Source organism: Eptesicus fuscus, chromosome 11 (assembly GCF_027574615.1).
Source record: "Eptesicus fuscus isolate TK198812 chromosome 11, DD_ASM_mEF_20220401, whole genome shotgun sequence".
Taxonomy (NCBI): Eukaryota; Metazoa; Chordata; class Mammalia; order Chiroptera; family Vespertilionidae; genus Eptesicus; species Eptesicus fuscus.
Window position 1 is genome coordinate 12,530,320 of NC_072483.1, and position 15,877 is coordinate 12,546,196.

Genomic DNA, 15,877 nt, shown 5'->3' on the forward strand with positions numbered 1-15,877 from the left:
GGCGACTGGCAGGGCAATCGGGGCCCCCCACTCGCACCTGCCTTGGCCTGGCACCACCCACTTGCCGGTCCTGTCCCCTGCAGCTGCCGCTGGTTGGGGCCTGCAGGCTGGGGGCAGCTCCTGCATTGAGCGTCTGGTCCCTGGTGGTCAGTGAGCATCATGGTGACTGGTTATTCTACCAGTAGTTCTGCAGTTCAGTCTATTTGCATATTAGGGTTTTATATAGATAGATGCCATCCCAATAAATGTATTAAAATAAATTTAAAAAAATACTGTGAAAATTAATAAACAGAAATCTCATTTAAAATAGAATGAGGGACATAGAAGAGAGAACTCTCATGCACTTGTCACTCAATGCATACTACTGACTTCAACAGGAAGAGACATACCTTACATCTCTGACAAGAAGTGATACTACTTTACTACCCCAGCAGGAAGAAGAAAAGATTCTATCTTGCCCAGTAATATCTCAACCAATAGAAGACAACCATAGCTCAGCCAATGATAAGTCACTATACTTCAAAATTTTAATTTTTTCCAATGAACTCTTCCCTTACAACAGCTCTTCCCAAGTCCATTAAAAAGCATCACTCTCCTTTGTTTCTCTGGTTCACCATTAAATCGCCTGTCCTGAATTTCAAATCTCTGTTATAACCCATTAAACCTATTTTTCTGGGGAAATTCTAGTTGTCTATTTGCTTATAAGCTCAACAATACTTTTACTCCATAGAGCTAAATTAACTTTCTGACCTTCACCTGGAATCTGCTCCTATTCCCTGAGACCAGTGAATGGCACCACCAATATTTACTTTAGTAGTCAGAATCTGTAGATACACCTTTAATCCCTCCCTCTGTTTCAGTCCCTACACATGATCTGTCACAAAGGCATATAGATTTATTAACCAAATGGCACTCACTACTTCCCCTTCACTAGTTCAAGCTACAATTACCTTTCTTTTGATCTGCCTTTCAAGGTCAACAGTTGCTCCTCCTAATCTAACTTCTCTAGGACAGGCACAGTGATCTTTCCACCACTCGAATATTCTATTGCTCTCAGCCTAACATTATCTAATGTCTTCTCTTTTTTATACAGGAAAGGACAAAGCTTCTTAACATGGCTGACTATGACATTTAATAGAAAGTGTGACAGAGTGTATCCATTTCCAGCCTTTCTCATCTCATTCTGCACCATGGTCCCCTGGCCTCACCAGCCTGCATGCAGTCTCCAGTGCTCACCTGTGGCTCCTGGGAGATCCTAGCCTCCCATGCTGTGGTCTCTGCCTAGAAGGAGATTTTGACCTAGCTTCCCCTTCTGGAAGAAGCCTTTCCTGACCTTATTGACAAGGCCAAATCCTTCTGGTATTTGCTCTAAACATAATATAATTTTCCCCTTCTGAGTCTTCATTATGTTTTATAAGTATGTATTTTTCCATTTAACATATTATTTGTCTATTAGTCTGTTTTCTCCAGTAGGTTTCAAGTTTCTTGAAGGCCAATGTATGACTTTTTTTGCACAAAACTTCCTGAGGCAACAATGCTAAATAAATATTTTTTGAAAGAATGAATAAAAATATTCCAAGGTGATACTTAAATGCCACGGTTCTTTTCCCAGCCTTACAAAGGGTTCAGCATTCTGGAGAAAGGGGATGTGTGTAGATGATTAAAGAGTCCAGAGACGAAAGATAATTTTGAAAGGCATTGGGGGTCATAGGATCTTCAGCTGAAGGAGCTAAAGACTCTCTTGTCTAAGGACCCCCTGGTATTTATTTAACACAATTTGTCCTAAGGCAAAGTGGAGATAATATACTTCAAAGGGTAGGGTATCAAAGGATATACAGAAGCATTGTCAGTTTGGTGAATAGCCTACAGCTGTTCAGGTGTTTGGCCAACAGGAGGCAATAAAACGCCCTGAGCTGTCTGGCAGCTAACAATCCTATTCAGGTTTGGGGGAAGTGCCATTTAGCCGTTTCCAACAGGTAAACTACATATGTGCCTCACCCTTGTTGAGCCCCCGAAGTCCCATCAACCTTTTGAGGGAACTCTTGTAATTATTACATGCTGGAATTAGTTTCCAGCACTTAAAGTGCATTTATTTTTTATTATTTAACAAAAGTTAACCCTGTATACCTCCCTCACAACTTTATTATAAACTAGAGGCCTTGTGCATGAAAATTCATGCACTGGAGGAGGGTCCCTCAGCCCAGCCTGCCCCCTCTCACAGTCCGGGAAACCTCAGGGATGGGATGTGACCAGGTGATTAGGGGAAGGTGACACCCCCATCACACCTCTGCTGCTGCCACTGCCGGCAGTACAAACCTCAGCCGGCCCTGGTTACCTGAGCCTTGGGTGGCCCTGGGCAGCTGGGAAGCTGCCATCTGAGACTTGCCTGCACCTCAGGTGTCAGCTGGGCAGCCACCATCCGAGGCTTGCCTGCTCCTTGGGCCAGCCCTGGGAGGCTTGAGGTTTAAGGGGACTGGGGGACTCCAGATGCAAGCACAGAGTGGCCGAACCCGCCTGGGGGCCTGGCCATGCCACGCACCTGCCACCCCAGAGGGCTGAGGGGATTTATGCGCCGCCATCTTGTGGCTGTGGGCGCCACCATCTTTGAGGGCATGGCAGTCAATTAGCATATTCCCTCCTTATTGGCTGTGGGCACTGCCATTTTTGTGAGGGTGTGACAGTCAATTAGCATATTCTCTCTTTATTAGATAGGATTATATTACAAACTTAGAAGAAAGTACTTAATGGGTTAACTGTATGTATTAAGTTTTGCCAAAATCATGATCAAAATGGGCTGCAGACTAGAGGAAAAATATGTTATTTTTCCCTTTGCTGTTCTTATGTGTGACAGAAAGATTGCTCATTTTTAATGTAGGAAAGTTCTAGAATCCTATTGTACCACACAGCGGTTTACTAGTGTCAAAGAAAAACCACAGCTGGGCAGTTGTTGCAATAGGTAACAAGAACTCAATATAGAATGCCACTGAACTCTAAATACAACATGGATAAGTAGGAATTTAAAGCCAAGGAGGCTAGGGGTCAGTGGAGGGAAAATTACTAAAAGGAAACATTAGGGGTAAAGGGGTATTTCTGGCTAAATTGACTTCACAGGTGTGGGAGCACTTGCTCCACAAACCTGCACATACTTCTGAATCTTGCTCATAGTGACAAGGGTCATAGAAAGTTCCTTCTTTATTCTTTGCTCACTGTACTAACTGTTGGGAACTCAGGTCCCCATCCTGCCCTACTATGCGAATTGCCAGGTCCGAGCCCATCTGCCAGGGGCTGGACCTTCTAGGACGCCTGGTGGTAGATGAAGAAGACATGAGAAGTTGTAGGTATATAAGAGAATCTTTATTATAAGAGCCAGTGGCCAAGTAGCCATTGTTAATAAGAAGCCACTCAATAAAGTAGTTCTTCAAAGCAAAGTCCTATACAGTAGGTAGCCGCACACTGGCTAGGTAATAATACATCTTTCCTACACAGCAGCAGCAGCCTCTGTACCCACAGTAGTCTCACATAACAACTGTCTCACACTAAGCAGTCCAGCCTTACATGGAAGGAGCCTCACCAAGCAGCTGCACGCTGTCAGCAGGTCAGTACTTTATGCTACTTAGACAAAAGAGGCTTCTTTCCAAATAGTGAAACCAATCTTTTGGGTTTCAGAAGGGAACGCTTTTACAGTGCACAGATCACTGCATCCTTACACCTGCATATAGCATCTGAGCCTTGATTATTGAATAAGATTCCCATGCTCAGAATTGTAGAGGACCACCTGGGAAGACACATGGGCATTTTTCTTTAATTATCATCAGCTGAACCCAGGCTGTAGGCAGAGCCACGCCCTGGGAACATGCTTCCCCAATCATAGCAGCCCAGGTGTTGGCTGGGGCGGGACTAGATATGTAAATCTAGGTCTATAAAATAAACGCGCTGCGTGGCTTGGGTGGTCATGCTGCTTCTCCATCAGAGAAATGGCGTTCTACCCAGCTCCCAGCTATAATCTATTGATGCCTCTTGGTCTCTCTCTTTCTTTAATTTCTTAATCCCCAGCTCCTCCACTCAGCAACTGGACTGTTTCCTTTTCCGTGATGGAGATGGATGCGGAAAAGAGAGAAATACCACTACAAGAATGGCCTTGAGCATCCTGTGTACTCTGGATAGGATCCTCACAACAGGATTTTGCTGAAGGCAGGCCAGGTTGATCAAATAACACCTAGGATGTGTGTGTGTGTGTGTGGTGGGGGGGGGGTCAGCTATTGGAGGTGGAGGGAGGACTCTTTTTAAACTGACTTAACATGATTCTGCCCAAATTGGGTGATGCAGCTCCAACAGGGACAGACACTGAATGGTGAGACCTATAGGGCTTAGAGGAACCAGATTAAAATTTAATTAGGAGAATCATGTCAGCAGTTTTTTTTTTGTTTTTTTAAAGCATAATCTTCCAAAACTTCGGTTTCTTCATCTGTAACATGGTCATGAAAACCCCACCAAACTCCATCTTTGGGATTATTTAGAAAATTATATAATGTTAGTTATCAAAAACTTCAGGCATTTACAAAACATAGAGCCGATTCCTCACCGTGTTTAAGCCCTCCAGGATGACCCAATAAGAGGCAGACAATTTTTCTTGGGAACTGCAGGAGCATGTTGTTCTTTATCATTGAAATGGCATTTTTTCACAGCTGCCTATTACATCCACAAGCTTTCTTCCCAGAAAACTCTTGTAAACTTATTTCACCATGCCAGTCAATCATCATATTGACAGATAGAGGATAAAGGGACTTATAATCTCTTCTATATGCACACTAAGGAATTTGAGTCATGCTAGAAAGAGACATTGGCTTTGCAGACATATATTTTTGTCCAAATTCTGCCTCTACGACTTAAATATCTGTGACTTTGAACAAATCTTATAATTCTCAACCTGTTCTTCTGGGAAGATACTGGGAAATAATGGGTAAAGAATCTGGTAAAGGGAGAAACCAAGATGGCGGCATAGGGTAAACACCTAATTGTTGCCTACCACAAAAATTTTGAAACTACAAACTGGAAAACAGACCATACATCATCCAGAACCACTGGAAAGTTGGCTGAGCAGATGCTCTACAACTAGAATAAAAGAGAAAGGGATGCTGAGCTTTGGAGCTGTGGAGGTGCGGAGATCTGTGAGTGCAGAGAGGGCAGGCGGCTGAATACATGACTGGCTTGCTCGTGGTGCTCGGAAAGGGCAGGCACCAAGTGCACGGCTGGCTTTCTTGTTCAGGAGAAAAACAAAGCATCCCTATTGCACTGATATCCAGCGCTGGTCGGGGAGAGGCCGGCCTGTCTGGCAGCAGGCGAAACTTGAGAGTAGCCTTCTCTCAGGAGGGCGTAGCCATTGTAGCAGGATACCGAAAACAAGGCCCTCTTAGGGCGGGACTGATGGGAAATCAAAGCTTGTCTGCACCAACCTGAGACCTTGCCCCATCCAAGCCGAGCACAGAAGCCCTCCCAGTGGCTAGCTTTCTCATTCAGGAAAAAATAAAACCTCCCGACCGCACTGATATCCAGCTCCGGCCAGGGAGAAGCCGTCCTGTCTGGCACCAGGTGAAACTCGAGAGCAGCCTTCTCAGAGGTGCACGCAGCCATCACCGTGGAGCATTAGGGTGGGGCTGACAGGAAACCAAAGCTTGTCTGTACCACCCTGATACTCCGCCCCATCCAAGCTGAGCACAGAAGCCCTCCCAGTGGAGACACTGCTGATACTCCCAGCCAATTAGCTTGGAGATCAACTCCCCCCAGTGATACCAACAACAAGCAAGGCTTAACTACAACAAGACTGCACATACAGCCCACAAAGGGGTGCACCAAGAGGATCCACCACAGGTAACTGGGGAGGCTGAGCTACTGGGCTCTGCTAAGACACCTCACACACAAAGCAACTCCATCAACTCAGGGAAGTAGCTAAAATGCGGAGACAAAGAGGCAGGCCACAATTAAAGGAAATGGAGTAAAGCAAAAGACTGGATATAGAGTTCAAAACCACAGTTATAAGGTTTTTCAAGAATTTCCTAGAAAAGGCCGATAAATTAAATGAGAACCTCGAGGACATGAAAAGGGATCAACTAGAAATAAAGCATATACTGACTGAAATAAAAAATATTATACAGAAACCTAAAAGCAGACTAGAGGATCACAAGAATCAAGTCAAAGATTTGGAATACCAAGAAGCAAAAAACACTCCTCTGAAAAAGCAAAACGCAAAAAGAATATAAAAAGTTGAAGATAGTGTAAGAAGCCTCTGGGACAACTTCAAGCGTACCAACATAAGAATTATGGGAGTCCCAGAAGAAGAGAGAGAGCAAGATACTGAAAACCTATTTGAAGAAATAGTGACAGAAAACTTCCCCCACCTGGTAAAAGAAATAAACTTACAAGACCAGGAAGCAGACAGAACCCCAAACAAAAGGAATCCAAAGAGGACCACACCAAGATACATCATAATTAAAATGCCAAGAACAAAAGACAAAGAGAGAATATTAAAAGCAGCAAAAGAAAAACAGTTAGTTACCTATAAGGGAGCACCAATACGATTGTCAGCTGATTTCTCAACAGAAACTATGCAGGCCAGACGGGAATGGCAAGAAATATTTAAAGTGATGAATTGCAAGAACCTACAACCAAGATTACTCTACCCAGCTAAGCTATCATTCAGAATTGAAGACCAGATAAAGAGTGTCACAAATAATAAAAAGCTAAAGGAGTTCATCACTGCCAAACCAGAATTATATGAAATGTTGAAAGGTATTCTTTAAGAAGAGGAAGAAGATAAAGATAAAAATTATGAACAACAAATAGGTAACTATCAACAAGTGAATCTAAAAACCAAGGGAATAAAAAATCTGATGAACAGTACTAACTGGTGAATATAATAGAATCAGGGGCATAGAAAGAGAGTGGACTGACAATTCTCGGGGGAAAAGGGGAGTGGGGGTGCGGGAAGAGACTGAACAAAAAGCGTACACCTATGGAGGAGGACACTGGGGGGGTGTTAAGGGCAGAGGGTGGGGTAGGAATGTGGTGGAGGGGAGATATGGGGGGGGGGAGAGAAGAACAAGTATAATCTGAACAATAAAGATTTATAAAAAAAAAAGAATCTGGTAAAATACCAGTACCTTGTTAGTGGATAGAAAGAGGTAACTATTGGTGCTACTATTGTTATTATCATCATCATTATTATTAGAAAAGATCACCTTCATGAGATTTGTGATTATAGAAAAAGCCATAAATAGTAATTCTATGATGTAACTATGTTGCATGATTCTTTATGAATTCTTATATTTATTATTTACTGACTCATTCAAAATTTAATATAAACCTCTACTTTATATATATGTAGATTATATATGTATCCTTCATAATAATCTTTAGAGAGATATATTTTATAATTTTTCTTTACAAATGAGGACATATTTGTCCAATTTAATATGAAGTACGTGTGTGATAAAACTGGACTTCCAGAATATATTGACAGCTATGGTTACCATTCTACAACTCTTGATGCATATCCCTTTACAAAACTTAGCCCTACTTTTAGTATGAATTCATTACCGTGGGGTTCTTCAAAGATGAATAATATAGGTTCAGCTATATGCTATGTGCTGTAGAGATAAATATGACACCTTGTTTCTAACACTCTTCTAAGCAAAACATGACTCATTGTATTGCACTGCTTACTTGATTATAAGTATGATAAGTATGATAATGCACATATACACAATGCATTAGAAATATAGGATAGAAAGTTACAATATTTGCCATTTATTCTTTGAGTATTTGCTCAGAACCACACCATAAGTCTGGGATCGTACCTGTAAACTTGTTGATTTAACAAAATCCCTTAGTGACTTTTTTAATCAGCAGAACACTGGAAAGATTTTGACAAGCAGTGAACATTAGCTTTGTACACATTAGCAGTTCTATAAGCAATTGTTAAATTGGATTGCCATTGAAATTTAATAGTGCTATGTGTGTTCATATAGATAAAAGTAGCTTCCATTATATACCACTATTAAATTTCAATGGCAATCCATTATGAACAAGGTTAATTTAAGGTATGGGGGAAAATGATAACAAAGTGATAAGTTTAAATTAAATATTAATAAATGCAACAACTAGAGCAGCACATATTTTAATGTTTTAAAGAGGTGATGTAAGGGTCAAAATTCAAATTATTAATATGTCAACTATAAGAGAGGTGGTAAATGAACCTTGAAGAAATAACTCCAAATCTACTAGTTATAAGCAAAGTTTGCATGAATAATCTGGCTTCAAGAAATATATTATTTGGTTATATTAAAAAGTTTTATAAAAGATAAAGAGTAGGAGTGAATAACATAAGAAGGAAAAAAATGGTAGAAAGGTATAATAAATTGAATTGTAACCCTTCAAAAGATATATTGACCTGGTACCTATAAATGTGATCTTATTTTAAAAAGTGTCTTTGTTGTTATAATTACACTAAAGATCTTGAGGTGAGATTTTCCTCTATTTAGGGTGGGTCCTAAATAAAATTAGAGATGTCCTTATAGAGCTGGAGGACACAGAGACATAGAGGAGAAGGCCATGTGAAGATAAAAGTCAAGATTGAAAATAGGAAGCTACCATCCCAGGAACCAGAAGGAAGGGGGGAGGGTTATAAGGATCCCCAATTTTGTAACCAACTGACACAGAGCTGCAGGTTGTCTGGGGACCCTTCTTGTGGCTGGCATCTGAAATAAGGCTGGTCTTTCTGAGACCTAGCTCCTTTATTGGTGAAATCTGACATTTACTCCATGTAGTTAGTGTTAGAATTGAAGGATTTTGCCCTTAACTTCTACAATCTATATTAATTCTGGATAGTTAGTACTAAATTAAGTTGAATTGCAGGACACTCAATTAGTGTCAGAGAATTGGTGTTAGGACAAACTGAGAGAGTCACTGCTCAGAAAGTATGCTCTGGAGAGACCAAATGTTTGGCTGCACAACCTTTTTCTGAAGAGATCAGGGATGTGATTTATGGCTACAATTAAGTATCTTTGGAGAAGCCAAGAATAGAAACAAAGTTATACAGGAAATATTTTTGCAGGATTTTTGTCTAATAGCATGGTCCCTGAGACAATACATAGGAGACCAACAATGTGTTTGAGGATATTTTATCAGCAAAAACATTACCATATTTGACCGTAAGGATTGGGAACGGGACATATTAATAAGACTTTTAGAATTCTAAAATATCATAGAACTACTTGGCTTCAGACATATCCTAACATACAAGAAAAGGAAGAGTGAGTCTAAGGGAAACAAAGACACAGGTAGGACCACCAATTGCTCAAAGGACAAAGCTTCAAGATGGAGGATTATTCCTCGGCCTTGGCCCTAATAAAATCTCTCCTGGGTTTTGAACTTGCTTTTTACCAATGACTCTTTTTCCTTTCCCATTTTCTCCCCTTTCGAATGGGTATGTGTATTCTATGCCTATCCCTGTTTGGGATTTTAGATAACTTGTTTTCTAATTGTCCAGGTCCACAGATAGAGAAGAATTTTGCCCCAGTATGGACCACACCCAGAAACTCACCTATACCTGGTACAGATTATTGAGATGATGACATTTGGAACTTTTATACTTATATTTAGATGAGATTTTGATCTTATAGTTTATGCTTATGATAAGTTGGGGCTTTCAAGAATATTAGAATGCACTGAATGTATTTTACATATGCACAGATGTAAATTTTTGAGACCTGAGGACAGATCATAATAGGTTGAATTGCTCTCCCTGAAAAAGCTACCTGAAAGCTATGAATGTAACCTTATTTTGAAAGAGAGTTTTTGTAGAGATATTAACCTAAGAATCTCAAGACCATCCTGGATTTAGGTTGAAACCTAAGTCCAAAAATAAAAGTCCTTATAGAAGAGCAAAAGTTCAAAAACACAGAGAAGAAAGCCAGGTAAAGAAGGAAGAAGAGACTGGTACTATAGAATTACCTTCCCAGGAGTGAGAAGGATTGCCAAGAGCCACCAGAAACTAAGAGAGATGCATGGAACAGATTCTCCTCAGAGCCTCCTAAAAGAACCAATCCTGCCAACACCTTGGTTTTGGCCTTATGACCTTCAGAATCATGGGGTAATATATTCCTATCATTTAGCCACTCGTACAAACTTTTTATTGTAGCTTCAAGAAACTAATACATGGGAACAAGAAAGAGAACTGGACAGATTCATTAGTAGTGCACTGTTACACAACAAAGGCCCAAAGATTGTTCCATATTTGTCTTCCCAGCAAAATGACCCAAAACAAATGTTCAAGCAGAGCTCAAGCCATCAATTACACCTTCCATGCCTTGCCAGTGCTCAGAAAAATACTTTCTGTTCAGCATATGCCCTGGAAAAGTTGAAATTTTATATCTGTCTTTTGATTTTTACACTAAACGATCAACTTAGATGCTTAATAGGTCACTGACATTTTTATTAGAAAGGACAATAGCTGTATTATTTCTGACACTGATATGAATAAACATTGACAAAAAGAACAAGAGGCAGAGTAAAACCAAAGAAATGCATCAAGAGATTTGAACCAAAGGGATAAAATAGGAAAGTTCAGATATAATTAATAATAAGTTTAATTAGGAAAAAAGTCTTCTATGAAAATTTGTAGTATAGAAAACCCAGAAAAATACTGTAAAATATTTCTATTCAGAAAGAATCATATTTTAAAATTTAAATGTGGATTCTTTTTTGTTGTTGTTAATCCTTACCTGAGGATATTTTTTCCATTGCTTTCTTTTTTCAGAAAGAGTGGAAGAAAGGGAGGGAGAGAGAGAGAAACATGGATGTGAGAGACACATGGGCTGCTTGCCTCCCACATGCACCCTGACTGGGACAGGGAGCAAAAAGAAACCCAGGTATGTGCCCTTGACCAGGAATCGAACCTGAGACACTTTGGTATGGGGACCAATGCTCTAACCATTTAGAAACACTGACCAGGGCCAAATGTGGTTTCTTAATTCCCAATTACATGTACATTTTTCTCTGTAACACACGTTAAGCATAGAGAGAAAAGTAGAAACATGAAATGTGTGAAATGTAAGTTTAAAAAAAAAAATCAACCAAAAGGCCATTTGTTGTGAATACTAACACATACATATCCATCAGGGTAATAAATATTGCAGATTAAATTGAATAATGATTTCACTGTCTACTTGGGTTCTGTATGAGAGATACACATGGGGTTTGAAAGAAAGCCAGTATTTATAATTCAATATAAAGTATAAGTCATAGTCTAAGATGAGATTTCTGAAATATCACCAATACAATAATTTACTACTATTTTCAGAAGAAAAATAAAAGCATTGAACACAACCAATACAGATTGAATGTTCACAGAAAATCTCAATTACAAATCATATTTTCCCCTGTAAACTTTATTTTGCTCTAAGGACAGCTTCAGAGGTTTTGAAGGAGAGAAGAAGAAGAAGAAGAAAAAAAAAAGAAATAATGTTCACTATTTACTTAGAAGAATGCCATTGATAGATTTATAACTGAATCAGAAATTGATGACTTTATATATGCTTCAATCCACAAAGTCATTTTTTGGTCAAAAGTCCTATAAAGGAATGCTATTTGTCAAACCCCCAGCTTTATCTTGTTTGTCAGAAAAATAGTTGCAGAAGATAGATTCCAGTTACTTTTATAAACACAAATCTACAAATCTAAGGCTCAAAGAAATTCTAGGCCATTGAGAAGTCAATGGATTTTAAGAGAAATTCAATTTCAGAGATCTGTACCAATCTAAAAGAATCCCAAACCAAAGTGTTGGTTCCAAACTGGTTTCTTTTGCTGATATGCAATGTGTTTGCTTCCATACTGCAATGGAGTTGTGGTAGTGGTTAGGCAGAGTCTGCCAGAGATGTACCGATGATGTAAAGATAAGTGGTGTTTGACAATGCCAAGTGGTAATTCCTAACCAGCATGAATTTTTACATATGCAATGGAATGCTGACCTTGTTATTTTAGTAGATAATATAAAAAAAATGACAATATTTTTCATCCCTCATTGTAAAAAGGATGAAAAGAAAATAGATCATATTAACAGTATATTACTTAAGTTTAAATAAGAAAAAAATAGTCAAGCATATGCAAATTAAAATGGCATGCTATCTCTTAATATATGGCTTTACACTAAACTAGATATAAGACAATGTGCTCCCTGTGCTATAGAAAAGTGATGAAATGATAAGTTATTACATGGATTTGTGAATTTTCTAGTTGATTGTGTGCATGCTGTGTGTGAGTGTGTGCATGTGTTTGTGCCTGAGAAATAATCCTATCTAATAAAGAGGTAATATGCAAATTGACCACCAACACACAAGATGGCCACACCCATGTGGTCAAAGATGGCTGGCAGGGGAGGGCAGTTGGGGGCAATCAGGCCTGCAGGGTAGGGCAGTTGGGGATGACCAGGCCTGCAGGAGAAGACAGTTGGGGAGTACCCAGGCCTGCAGGGGACGGCAGTTGGGGGGGATCAGGCCTGCAAGGGAGGGCAGTTGGGAGCAATCAGGCCTGCAGGGGAGGACAGTTAGGGGTGACAGGCCAGCAGGGGAGGGCAGTTAGGGGCAATAGAACTGGCAGGGGAGCAGTTAGGTGTCAATCAGACTGGCAGGGGAATGGTTAGGGGGTTATCAGTCTGGCAGGCAGAAGTGGTTAGGGGCAATCAGGCAGACAGGCAGGCGAATGGTTGGGAGCCAGAAGTCCTGGATTGTGAGAGGCATGCCGATCCTAAACGGGCAGTAGGACATCCCTCGAGGGGTCCCAGATTGGAGAGGATGCAGACTGGGCTGAGGAACATCCCCCCTCCATGCATGAATTTCGTGCACCGGGCCTCTAGTAAATATCATAAAATTAAAAAAAAAAACAAAAAAACTAATTACTATAATTGTCTATCTTGTAGCTTTTTTTAAAAAAGTGTTGTTAAATTATTTTTACTTTTTGTGTCAGATATGTTTTCTTTTTGTAATCATTAGGTAGATGGGAAAGTGGTATATAGGCATGAGTGATAGGGCAAGTGGAGGTAGTACTTTATAAAAGGCAATGGACATGTGGACATGTGTGGCTCATGTTGTGTGAATTGACTTTGAAATACCAGCCTGCTTTGTGTGATGGTTAGTTTTACATGTTAACTGGACAGGTCCCTGTGGTGCCCAGATATTTGGTCAAACATTATTCTAAATGTTTCTGTTAGGATGTTTTGAGATGAGTTTAACAGTTAAACTGATAGACCGAGTAAATGTGAATGAGCCTCTTCCAAATGTGAATGAGCCTCCCTAATGTGAATGAGCCTCTTCCAAATAGTTGAAGGTCTGAATAAGAGTGAATTCCTCCTGCCTGCCTACCTTTGAGCTGGGACACTGGGTATTTCCTGTCTTCAAACAAACTGAAGCATCGGCTTTTTCTGGGTCTTGAGCCTGCTGGCCTTTGGGCTGAGACCTTTTGTTCTCCTGGTTCTCAGGCCTGCAGATTGGAATTAGAAGGCCACCATAGGCACTCCTGAGTCTCCAGTTTGCCAAATGCAAATCTAGCTTTGGACTTGTCAGCGTCCAAATCACATGACCCAATTTTTGATGATAAATTTCTGGATATATTAACATATAGCTATATCTCACATATATCTAAAAAATATCTCATAAGTACATATTTTCTGTATATTCATGTAGGTAGGAGATTATTTATCTATCATCTATCATCAATCTATCTATCTATCTATTTATCTATCATCTATCTATCATCTATCATCTATCTATTCTATTTGGTCTGTTTCTCTGGAGAATCCTGACTAACAAACTGTGCAATCTAATTTGAGTAGTTTTTCTTGTTTGATTGATTTCTTTAAGGTACCATGCTGGTTGCATAATTCATTATAAGACTTTAATTTTGTTATTCTTCTTGCTATTCTACTCTCTCCAGAATACCTCATTTGGTTATTACCTGGAAGTCCCTGTTCAGTAGTTACTGCAATCAGATACCCTCCCTCCTAATTAGACCTAACTCAGAATGCATTTTCTTTCTCTGAATGTATATATGACTAATAGCTTATACCGTACCTTTGATTTAATAACCATTCAAACTAGAAACCTTGGGCCAAATCTCACCTGCCACCTATTTTTTTTAAAATAAATGTTTATTGGAGTATAGACATGCCCATTCATGCATATATTTATGTCGGCTTTGCCTAGCAACAATAGAGCTGATTGGGTGCATCAAAGATTGTATGGCACACAAAGCCAAAAATACTGAGTATCCAGCTCTTTTTCAAAATAGTTTGCTGACTGCTATTAGTCTATTAATTTGGTCAATTCTCTTCAGATATAAGGCATTCTTATTGAGAGAAACTATTCCATTTTCTATATATTATTTGTTCCTATTGTCCCTAAAGGAGTTCAAGGCAAGGCAGATGCTTAAAAATGGATGGTCACCTGATTTCTTGACTTGGAGATGAGAAAAAGTAAATAGTGGAGAAAGAAAAGCCAGGATATTAAGGAAATGTAATATATTTTCTTGGGTTTTAAGTAGCTGCTATGTTGTATTATAGTGAGGTGGTGTTTTTTTGTTTGTTTTGTTTGTTTGTTTGCTTTTTGTTGTTGTTCTTTGAAAGAACTTTTCTTGCTAAATGATGGGCTTTTTTTTTCTTTTTAGGGCAGAAGCACATTTTTTTGAATGTCTAATCACCAAGCAAGTACAGTTTCTTGCTCAGAGTTGGTGTCTAATATATGTGTTTAAAGAATGAATGAAAACAAGTAACCTAAACAAATGACCAAAATTCAGAAATGTCCTAAAACGATGTTGGAGTATAAAAGACCAGAGAGTAGATGGTGATAAATCAGGTCAGAAAAGTGTAATATATTATACATCATATCATAAAAGGTGTGATAAGATAAATTAAGGACTTCCATTTATCATTCAGGTGATAGAAGGACCACTGGAGAATAATAATAGAGGGTACTATAGGTCAACTTATGTTTAGATAGATCACCTTGAAGGGTAAACATTAGACTATTAGCATAAATGTTATTGAACAAGAAATAGAGAATTTGTCAGAGGAATATTATATGGCTAATGAAGGACATAAAAATATACTCTACATTCAATAAAACAAATAAATTTAAAAATAAGTATATTTAAAATAAATTTATAAAACTAAATTAATAACTGACCCACATATACACTGAGTGGCCAGATTATTATGATCTCTGAATGCATAATAATCTGGCCACTCAGTATATATATATATATATTGTTCCTATATATATATATATATAACTTTTCTGTGCTTCAATTTTCTCATCCGTATAATGATCATATCATACCTCTTCAACTATAGTCTTGTATAAATTACAGATAAGGCACATATAGCCAGTATAAATAAACAATAACATTTCAGATAGAGTATTTGAAAGCATATTTTAAAATCTATTTAGCTAAATTAAATTGCACTACAGGATATAGTTTCACTAGTAATAAAACATACATATCTATATAACACATAGATAAATAAATTTTTATAAATGTTAACCCATGTATGTTTTCACAGAAAAAAATTTCAATGTAGGCAGAAAGTGCTTGCCTCTTTCAAAAAGTCCAAGTTCTTTATTAACTTTATCTGCAGTTATATTATGAAAAAAGGAGAGCATGTTGAAACTGATGTTTCCAGTATTACTTATTTCCTACTCCTTTTTCTTTTTTATTCTCAAATGAAGAAAAAAATATGGGTTCTCTGGAAGCACTCCCATATTGTTTTGTTTGTTTTTAAATTCACCCCATTATCCACAGAGAGAACAACTACTCTGACACAGTCTGTAAA